Source organism: Carcharhinus amblyrhynchos, unplaced genomic scaffold (genome assembly GCF_965287045.1).
Source record: "Carcharhinus amblyrhynchos unplaced genomic scaffold, sCarAmb.v2.hapA scaffold_48, whole genome shotgun sequence".
Classification (NCBI taxonomy): domain Eukaryota; kingdom Metazoa; phylum Chordata; class Chondrichthyes; order Carcharhiniformes; family Carcharhinidae; genus Carcharhinus; species Carcharhinus amblyrhynchos.
Genome location: NW_027649789.1, coordinates 103,315 through 115,127, shown reverse-complemented (window position 1 = coordinate 115,127; position 11,813 = coordinate 103,315).

The following is an 11,813-nucleotide window of genomic DNA, read 5'->3' as shown; positions in this document are numbered from 1 at the left end:
TATTAATAATGGATTCCGTTCAGTGTGTTATTCCATAAAGTCAGCGGGAGCGATAACTCCGAGACTAACAGAGATTGTCATTTGTAGAGACATTGGGAGAAGAGATCAGAATCTGGGAACAATGGACTGGAATGTTTCAACAATGGATCAGAATCTGGGAACAATGGACTGGAACGTTTCAGCAATAGATCAGAATCTGGGAACAATGCATCGGAACATTCCATCCCCCCCCACCCCCACCCCCCATGGATTTCTTTACAAGTGGCACTTTCACCATGGGTCTTTATTATATGACAAGTGATGGATTTGAAAGGCAACCATTGACATGGCGGATCCTCGATGTGCTCTATGTTGTTCAAGGATTTTATTATCCTATCCTGGCTCTGGTTGGTGTCCCTGGTAAGTGTCAAGTCCAGTACTTACTTCTGTAAAACCTACTTTTATTTATTTCTGATCTTGTCATTTGTTCTGCACTGCTGTTATTGATACCATTGCTGTTGTGTCTCTATATTCTTTAGTGAATACAACGCAACAGTTAAAACTGTTTCAGTGTATTTGATAGCTCAGGTTATCTGAATTTCTCCCATTGTGGTAACTGGTAAGCTTCTATATCAGTGATTAAATATGTAACTATCTTTCAATGTATTACTGTCTTTGTTATTTGAGTTATGGAAACATGGACACTGACTTCAATGACTCTCCCCATCTCTTTTCCATATCTACTGACACTAACCTAAGGCTAGTTCAGACTGATTGCAACCTCTGTTAACTATTTTACCCTGAGCTGATATCTGACTCTCTAGCTTCTCCATCATTAATCCTGTGACTGTAACCTTCGGGATACTATACTCTGGCCCTCCCAGCTGTCATTGTGAATTCCAGACAGAACCATCCCAATTCTCTGATGACCAGCTGCCCAGTTACAAAGCTGCTGAACCAAAGCACATCATGTCCCAGCTCTCACCAAATCCCATTTACCCATCATTCGTGTGCTCACTCACATCAGTTACCAGCTGCTCTGGAACAGTGTCAAGTTATTCACTCACCTGATCAAATTTCTCCATGATTCTTCATCTGATTCCCCCATTCTCTATCCATTGTCTCTGTTCATTCAGATTCATACAGTACATGAAAATACCCACTTCACTTCTCCCCTTCCCCAGTCCCACACCATATCTCTCCCTGACAACAATGTTCTTTGTTACAGCCCCTCTTGTACCCATGGTATGGAAATCTAGGCCAAACCTAGAGCAACCACACTGCTGATCTGATCCATTGTGTGCAATCAATCTCTCCATGTTAGGAAGATACCGTGACAGCTTGGGCTGGGAATGGAAAGCAAGCTCCAAATGTGACATTAACAAGTCAGTTCAATCAATCAAACAGTACCCAAATTTAATATTCACATTCTTATGTTTAAATGTCTTCTCGAGTGTGTTGCAACCATTTTTTGTTCCAGTTCTCCAGAGGAGTTCTGTTCAAGTATCTTTGAAATTCCCTGATTAAAGTGAATGTTTGTCCCTCTGAGTCTCGGGTTTGTATTTTGTGCTCTGGGGAATCATTGGTGCCAATGTGACAGAGTTCTGGAAAAAGGAAATCCTCTGTGTTTTGTCCCTGTTATCTCCCGTGTGAAGCTCCATGTTGGACGGGGGGTTTCAGCAGCTCTGACACATGTCTGTGAAACTTGAAAATGGTCTGTCCATTGAACACATATGTTAGTCACTCTCAGCTTAACGTGTATTCCGCAACACGATAAGATAATGAAGGAGCTAGATAGTGTAGAGGTAGAGAGATTCTTCCCATTCAGAAAGGACAGCAGGACTAGAGGGCAGAGCCTCAAGATAAGGGTGGGTGCAGTTTAGATCGGAGTTGAGGAGGAACTTCTTCACTCAAAGGGTGGTGAGTCTCTGGAATTCTCTGCCCATTGAAGTGATGGAGGCTGCCTTGCTGAATATATTTAAGACGCGGGTAGATAGGTTTCTGATAGACAAGGGAATGAAGGGTTGTGGGGAGAAAGCGGGAAAGTGGAACTGATTCACCTCAGATCAGCCATGATCTTATTGAATGGCGGGGCAGGCTCGATGGGCTAGATGACCTACTCCTGCTCCTATTTCTTATGTTCTTATGATGAATCTAGCACGGTAGCACAGTGATTAGCAATGCTGATTCATAGCGCCAGGGGCCCGGGTTCGATTCCCGGCTCTGGCCACTGTCTGTGTGGAGTTAGCACATTCTCATCGTGTCTGCGTGGGTTTCCCCTGGCTTTCCACTTTCCTCCCACAATCTGAAAGGCGTGCTGGTTAGTTGCATTGACCCAAACAAGCGCTGGACTGTGGCGTCTGGGGGAATTTCACAGTAAATGCATTGCAGTGTTAATGTCAGCCTTACTAATAAATAAACTTTACTGTAATTTAAATATTCCATGAATCGAACATGCAGCTGAGGGGCTATTGGCTGACTCTTGTGATTGGAAAGTTAGTGGCTGTGTTGTGCCTGGGTCTGGAAGTGGTGTTGTGAGCTGTTGCATACACTCAGGGAGGACAGAGGAATTGCTCTGAAGACTGAACTCTGGGCAAGGTAAAGGGATCACATTTACTGTGTGTCTGGCTGTGTGGTGTGACCAGAAAACCGAGCACTGGCCGCAGAGAGGGGAAGCTCTGTAAAGAGTGAGGAGGATGGGGGTTTCTCATGCCCACCCTGGTGTTCCCAATCACTATGGAATTGTGACCAACCTTTCTTTCATTCATTCACGGGTATCACTGGCAAGGCCACTATGAGTTGTCCATTCCTACTTGCCCTGTTATGCCCCGCTAGAGGGAATGTGACGGTCAAATAAATCTGATATTCTGTGATTAGATTCCTGGTCCAACAGCATTGCCCTGAGTCACTGGGTAACTAATCTATTGTCAATCCCACATTTCCATTATACGCTTCTGTCTTTCAATTCTCTCTTACATCCCACAAATGTGTAATCCAGAGAAAATGTATCTTTTCACAGGAGACACAGACCTGAGTCCTATCACACTGGCTGATGGGATTTGAATTCAATAAATAAAACAATTTGGAATGAAAAGGTTAATCATAGGAATCACAGAAATGAGGGAAAGGGATAGGTCTTTCAGCGCCTCGAGCCGACTCCTATATTTAATACGATCATGGCTGGGTGTTGTGCAATGAGAAATGTTCAGTTGACAATGTAATTATAAGACAATCCTAGGGGACAAGTGAACACAATCTGGTAGAATTCCTTGTCAAGGTGTCTTTCTTGCGCGAGACAGACAGAGCATACCGTTCCTGGAGAAGGAAAGGAGAAAGTGAAGGATGTACTGTCTCAGTCATAACTGGGGTGTTGAGAAAAACTGACTTAATGCAAGTTAGGTTCATTTAAAAGTCTGACAGCAGCAGGGAAGAAGCTGTTCTTGAGTCGTTTGGTACGTGACCTCAGGCATTTGTATTAAACATACGATCATCGCTATTTAAGTATTTTATGCAGCTCCACACCGAGTTCTGGCGTGGAGCTGATGGCGCTGGATATCTAGCTGCTGGAGAGTCATGAAGGATTAAGCGCCCAGTGGGGACCCCACTAGATAAGCTCCGATTGAGTCTGTCAGCCAGCTGTGCTGTTAAAATAGTGGAGAGGCTCGGAGAATCGCCGGCACTGTATTTGTCTGGGACAGTGTTTATTTTGTGCCTTATTTCTTCTCCAGCCTGCTGTATGATTTTACTTTTTATTTCTTTCCCTTCTAGTGAACATACTCACAATTGTAACGCTGAGTACCCGGAACTGTGGTCTGTCCAAATGTGTCACTCGGTACCTGGTCGCCATGTCACTGGGGGATCTACTGGTCGTTTTTCTGGACCTGATATTGAGACACATTCCCATTGTTTATGGGGAACATTTTAAATTCCTGTTGTCCATCCCCGTCTGTAATATCCACGCTGTCCTTCTTTATGCAGCCACTGACTGTTCTGTCTGGTTCACCATCACTTTCACCTTTGATCGATTTGTGGCCATTTGCTGTCCCAAGCTGAAAATTAAATATTGCAGTGAGAAAACGGCAGCTGTGGTTCTGGGAACAGTGAGTGTGCTCAGCTGTTTAAAGAACATTTTCTGGTATTTTATGTTAACCAGTGATTATTGGCTGAAGAACTTACCGTGGTTTTGTAGATTTACATCATATGTTGAGGAATCTGTGGCCTGGGTAGCAACCGTGTTCCTCCACAACATTTTGAACCCATGTGTTCCATTTGTCCTGATTTTGCTGCTCAATGGCTTCACCATCAGACATATTTTACTGAGCAGCAGAGCCCGCAGGAGACTCCGAGCTCATTTCAGTGGAGAGAATCCCAGTGACCCCGAGATGGAGAGTCGAAGGAAATCCATCATTTTACTGCTTTTAATATCAGGCAATTTCGTTCTGTTATGGTCAATGGCCATGGTTTACATGACTTCTGAAAGCCTTCACTGGTTGGTGTATCATACTGAATCTTTTCCTTATTGCTTTAGGGAATTTGGCTTCATGATGCAGCTCCTGAGTTGCTGTACAAACACTGCAATTTATGCTGTGGCACAGACTCAGTTCAGACAGCAGATGAAAAATGTGTTGAAATTTCCCTTCACTAAAATTCTTCAATTCATTTAAGGCTGAGAGAGACACCCACCCACACGGACTCTATATTTTCCTGTTGGACATTCAAACGATATGACAACAAACATCCTCATACTGATTGGACAGATGGAACATTGCCATCAGCTCTCCTCTGCAACTGATCACTTCACCTATCCATCATTGTGGTTCTAGACACTGACTGGGCAGAAATGGGACATTTGCCATTTGGAACAAAAAACAAAGAACAACACAGCACGGGAAACAGGCCCTTCGGCCCAACGAGCCTGCGCCGCCAGCTTAACAATGTATTTTTCCTACACCACCATTGACCCATGTCTATGATTATGGTACCCCGATTGGAAACCAGATTAAGGGGAGAATAATTTAGGGACAATTTGTTACACCAATCAGCCTAAGAGCACATCTTTGGGATGTGGGAGGAAACCAGAGCACCCAGAGGAAACCCACGCAACCACAGGGAGAATGTGCAAACTCCCACAGACACAGGCCCAAATCCATGTATCTGCACAGCCAGCAGTGATAGTCACTGAGCTGTTGTGGTGCCCATCTGCCGGTCCAGTTTTAAGCATACACAAACGACGCAAGTACTAGGCCACTCCCGGAACATCCAAGAGCAGCCCACACATGACCCACCGTGTGCATGCCCCTCATTAGACAACAAGGTGGACCGATTCACCTGCGGAGTAAAAGAGACAAAACATCAACACATGTAGCATTAGATTTCCAGGAACATCCCGAGGCTCTGACCCTTTTTAAAACCATCTCCTATAACCCTCCATCCCTGTTTCGCTCATGTGCCTATCTAAGTAAACCTTAAACAAGTCCAGTGTGCCTGCCTCCACCACCTTACTTGGTAGTGCATTCCATACTCCCACGACCTTCTGTGTGAAAAACCTCCCTCTAGCATCCAAATTATACCTCTCCCCCCTCACCCTAAGCTTGTGGCCCCTCGTGATATTTGTCTCCAATCTGGGAAAAAGCCTGCCACTGTTTACTCTATCTATACCCTTCATTATTTTATACACCTCTATCAGATCCCCCCTTAATCTCCGTCTCTCTAAGGAAAAGAGCCCCAGTTTACCCAATCTTTCCTCATCACCCAGTCCTTCCATACCAGGCAGCATCCTGGCAAACCTCCTCTGCACTCTCTCCAAGGTCTCCACGTCCTTCTGGTAGTAAGGTGACCAGAACTGGACACAGTACTCCAAATGCGGTCTAACCAACGTTCTGTACAACTGTAGCATGAGATGCCAGCTCTTGTACTCTATACCCCCTCCTATAAAGGCTTGCATACCATAGGCTTTCTTCGCAACCTTCTCCACTTGTGTTGACACCTTCAGAGACTTGTGCACTTGCACTCCCAGGTCCCTCTGCATTTCTATACTCTTAATAGGTCTACCCTTTATCATGTAACTCCTCTCTACATTATTCCTTCCAAAATGCATCACCTCGCATTTATCAGGATTAAATTCCATCTGCCATCTACCTGCCCAATATACCAGCCTATCTATATCCTGCTGTGTCACCTGACACTCCTCCTCACTATCTGCCAATCCTGCCATCTTTGTGTCATCTGCAAACTTGCTGATCACACCACGTACGCCCTCTTCCAAGTCATTTATATATATTACGAATAGAAGAGGTCCCAGTACTGAGCCCTGCGGCACACCACTGGTGACAGACCTCCAGCTAGAAAAGGACCCTTCCACTACTACTCTCTGTCTCCTCTTACCGAGCCAGTTTTCAACCCAACTAGATACCTGGCCTGGTATCCCATGAGCCTTAACCTTTTCTACCAACCTACCATGAGGGACTTTGTCAAACGCCTTACTGAAATCCTTATAGACGACATCAACGGCTCATCCTTCATCGTCCGTTTTTGTCACCTCCTCAAAAAATTCTACCAGATTCGTAAGGCAAGACCTCCCCTTAACAAAGCCCTGCTGTGTATCCCTAATCAGATTGCAATGCTCCAAATGCGTATACATCCTATCCCTAAGAATTTTTTCCAACAACTTTCCTGCTACTGACGTCAAACTCACCGGCCTATAGTTACCAGGGTTATCCCTACTCGAGATCCCTCATCTCGGTGCAAAACTGTTGTCCTTTTATTCTGAGGCTGTGCCCTCGGATCATAGTCTCTCCTACAAATGGAAGCACCTTCCTCATGTCCACTCGATCCAGACCTTTCAGTATTCTGTAAGTTTCAATGAGGACCCCCTCATCTTTCTAAACTCCGAGTACAGACCCAGAGTCCTCAAACACTCCTCCAATGTCCAGCTTTTCATTCCCAGGATCATTCTTGTGAACCTCTTCTGGATCTTCTCCAGGACCAGCACATTCTTTCTTTAATACAGGCCCAAATTTGTTCACAATAATCCAAAGGCAGTCTGACCAGAGACTTATAAAGCTTCAGCAGTACATCCCTGGTTTTGGTGGCACAAAATATTTTAATTTCTAAATGTGGCAAAGACCTTGAGGTTAACAAATAAAACTCAGCTGATAAAGTCCTTTATTACATGTCAATGTCCCAGATTGATCTGTCATGGTTGACCTAACAACAGGAGATTCAGATACAGCTTCCAGTTGCTTTCTTATCTGCTGGGTTTTTAATTGTTTTATCTTTTGATTCGATTTATTATTCTCACATATATTAACATTCATTGTAAAGTATTGTTTCTTAAGCACTAGACAAGCAGAGCATGACATTCATAGAGAAGGAGAGAGTGCAAAATGTAGTGTTGCAGTCACAGTTCGGGTGTAGCAATGCACTACAGAGTACTATTGCAAGACAGATCCATTCAAAAAGTTGACGGCAGCTGGGAAGAAGCTGTTCCTGAATTGGTTGTAACGGAACCTCAGACGTAGAGGCTGAGCCGCGCCAAACTGTGAGACAATCAGAAAGAATGCTTTCCATGGTGCATTTGTAAAAGTTGCTGAGAGTCATAGTTGGCATGTCAAATTTCCTTCGTCTGTCTGTGATCGCCTTGGACAAATATGAAATTGGAGAGATGATAATGTTTGAATTGTAATATCTAATGGTGTAAAGTATCTGGGAGCAGAGTGGATTTGATAAAGGCTGGATACAGACTGGGGGAATGAGCGGGAAGATGTTGTGCTGAATGAATGGTTCCTGTTGTAGGAGAGGGATGGATGGAGAGAGGGAAGGAGGGTGAGGTGGGCAGAGGGAGGGTGAGGGGGACAGAAGGAGAGAGGGTGAAGTGCACCCAGGGGGGATGGTGAGGTGGCTGGATGGAGAATTTGAGAAGCTGCAGTTCACATTTGAAGAGGTTCCCAGTGCCTCTGAGCAGCTGAACTGGGGAAGCCTTTGGGCAGAGACGGCGCTGCTGCTGTTTCCCCTCCCAGCCACCAGGGACTGGTCTAACCCTTCCGGCTCATGCTGCTGCTCCTCCCAGTGTCACCTCCTGCTGCCTCCGGCCCAGCCGCTGCTCGTTGGCGGAACATCCGGGGTCTGTGGAGGGGCGGGGCCTCCACCATGTTGCTGTGACGTCACGGTGAGGCCCCGCCCCCTCCGTTTGTTTTTAAATAAATAGGAAGAAGTGAGTGTTGAGCAATGGGGAAAGTGAGAGAAATTCCGAGCCGGAAACCCCGCCAGGAACCGAATCAAAATTAAATCAAATCCATATTTATATCCAGAGGCCGGGGCGGGACTGCGCCTGTGCGCTGTGTTCTCCCAGACTGCACCGCGCGGATCAGGATTAAAAAAAATTAAAAAACAAGAAGCGACCTTCCCGAATCGAGCAGGAACAGAAATTCTGCCATGAGCGGATTAGGAATAAAAATCATCAATGTTTAAAAAAGATTAACATCTACCTGCCGGTGTGCATGTGCGGGAGGGGGATCCTCCCAGAGGGCCGCACGCGGGCTGCCGCCGCATTGAAGCCCCTGGCAACGGTAAGATGGCGGCGGGCCGTCTCCCATGGCAACGGCAACATGGCGGCGGGCCGTCTCCCCCTGGCAATGGCAAGATGGCGGCGGGCCGTCTTCCGTGGTAACGGCAAGATGGCAGAGGGCCGTCTCCCCTGGCAACAGCAAGATGACGGAGGGCCGTCTCCCCTTTTTAACATGGCCAATCAATGTAACCTGCACATCTTTGGACTGTGGGAGGAAACCGGAGCACCCAGAGGAAACCCATGCAGACACAAGGAGAATGTGCAAACTCCACAGAGAGTGTGGAATATGATATCCCTGTGTGTGAATGGGGGATCTTTGAGTGTCCACTGATTCCTGAGGGTAACAGGACAGCTCGATAAGGTGGTTTCGACCAGCAGACGGAATACTTTACTGGCTAATGTGTAGAATGCAGTAAGGAGTCTCAATACACCAGGTTAAAGTTCAACAGGTTTCCCCGAGCAGGGATATTTGAATCATCGATAGTCACAGGTGAGGTGCCTGAAGATCGGAGTGACAAATGTTGTGCCTTCATTTAAAAAGGTCTACAGGGAAAAGCTTGGGAACTACAGGCCAGTGAGCCTCACATCTGTGGTGGGTAAATTGTTGGAAGGTATTTTGAGAGACAGGATCTACAGGTATTTAGAGGTGCAAGGACAGATTAGGGACAGTCAGCATGGCTTTGTGAGTGGAAAATCATGTCTCACAAATTTAATAGAGGTTTTTTGAAGGGGTGAACAAGAAGGTAGATGAGGGCAGGGGAGTTGATGTTGCCTACATGGACTTTAGCAAGGCCTTTGACAAGGTACCGTGTGGTAGATTGTTGCATAAATTTAAATCTCACGGGATCCAGGGTGCAGTATCTAAATGGATACAAAATTGGCTTCTTGACAGAAGCCAGAGAGTGGTTGTAGAGAGTGGTTTTTCAAACTGGAGGCCTGTGACTAGCGGTGTGCCTCAGGGATCAGTGCTGGGCCCACTGTTATTTGTCATTTATATTAATGATTTGGTTGAGAATATAGGAGGCATGGTTAGTAAGTTTGCAGATGACACTAAGATTGGTGGCATAGTGGACAGTGAAGAAAGTTATCTCCAATTGCAATGGGATCTTGATCAATTGGGCCAGTGGGCTGATGAATATCAGATGGAGTTTAATTTAGACAAATGGGAGATTGAACTGGGGCAGGACTTACTCAGTTAATGGTAGGGCATTGGGGAGAGTTACAGAACAGAGCGATCTAGGGCTATATGTTCATAGCTCCTTGAACATGGAGTCACATGCGGACAGAGTGGTGAAGAAGGCATTTGCCGTGCTTGGTTTCATCGGTCAGAACATTGAATACAGGATTTGGAATGTTTTGTTGAAGTTGTACAAGACATTGGTAAGGCCACACTTGGAATACTGTGTGCAATTCTGGACACCCTATTATAGAATGGATATTATTAAACTAGAAAGAGTGCAGAAAAGATTTACGAGGATGCTACCGGGACTTGATGGATTGAGAGATAAGGAGAGGCTGGATAGACCAGGACTTTTTCCTCTGGAGCGCAGGAGGCTTAGGGGTGGATCTTATAGAGGTCTATAAAATAATGAGGGGCACAGATCAGCTCGATACTCAATATCTTTTCCCAAATGTAGGGGAGTCTAAAACTTAAGGGCAGAGGTTTAACAGGCACATGACATGCAGAGGCATCCTGGATTAAGTGAATCCCTTGAAGAGTATAGGAAGTGTAGGAATAGAGTAAAGAGAGAAATCAGGAGGGCAAAAAAGAGATACGAAAGGCAAAAAAGAGATAAGAAAGTGGGGCAATTTTTTCACACAGAGGGTGGTGAGTGTCTGGAACAAGCTGCCAGAGGTAATAGTAGAGTGGGTACAATTTTGTCTGTTAAAAAGCATTCAGGTAGTTAAATGGACATAGAGGGATATGGGCCAAATGCGGGCAATTGGGATTAGCTGAGGGGTTTTAAAACAAGAAGGGTGTCTTAGACAAGTTGGACTGAAGGGTGTGCTTCCGTGCTGCGAATCTCTATGATTCTATAATTTGGCAGCAATAGCCACGAGCTTTCGGAGTGTTGCTCCTTCATCAGGTGAGTGGGATTTCAGTTCACAATCCAGGCATATAAAGACACATATAAAAACAGGGCAGATAAAGTGTAGACCAGGTTGTAATCAGCTCCATCAGTAAACAGCATCAACCAGCTCCATCAGCAAACAACATCAACCAGCTCCATCAGTAAACAGCATCAACCAGCTCCATCAGCAAACAACATCAACCAGCTCCATCAGCAAACAGCATCAACCAGCTCCATCAACAAACAACATCAACCAGCTCCATCAACAAACAGCATCAACCAGCTCCATCAACAAACAACATCAACCAGCTCCATCAACAAACAACATCAACCAGCTCCATCAACAAACAGCATCAACCAGCTCCATTAACAAACAGCATCAACCAGCTCCATCAACAAACAGCATCAACCAGCTCCATCAGCACACAACATCAACCAGCTCCATCAGCAAACAACATCAACCAGCTCCATCAGCAAACAGCATCAACCAGCTCCATCAACAAACAACATCAACCAGCTCCATCAACAAACAGCATCAACCAGCTCCATCAACAAACAGCATCAACCAGCTCCATCAACAAACAGCATCAACCAGCTCCATCAACAAACAGCATCAACCAGCTCCATCAGCAAACAGCATCAACCAGCTCCATCAACAAACAGCATCAACCAGCTCCATCAACAAACAGCATCAACCAGCTCCATTAACAAACAGCATCAACCAGCTCCATCAGCAAACAGCATCAACCAGCTCCATCAGCAAACAGCATCAACCAGCTCTACCAACAAACAGCATCAACCAGCTCCATCAACCAACAACATCAACCAGCTCCATCAACAAACAGCATCAACCAGCTCCATCAACAAACAGCATCAACCAGCTCCATCAACAAACAACATCAACCAGCTCCATCAACAAACAGCATCAACCAGCTCCATGAACAAACAACATCAACCAGCTCCATCAACAAACAGCATCAACCAGCTCCATCAACAAACAGCATCAACCAGCACCATCAGCAAACAACATCAACCAGCTCCATCAACAAACAACATCAACCAGCTCCATCAGCACACAGCATCAACCAGCACCATCAACAAACAGCATCAACCAGCTCCATCAACAAACAACATCAACCAGCTCCATCAACAAACAGCATCAACCAGCTCCATCAGGAAACAACATCAACCAGCTC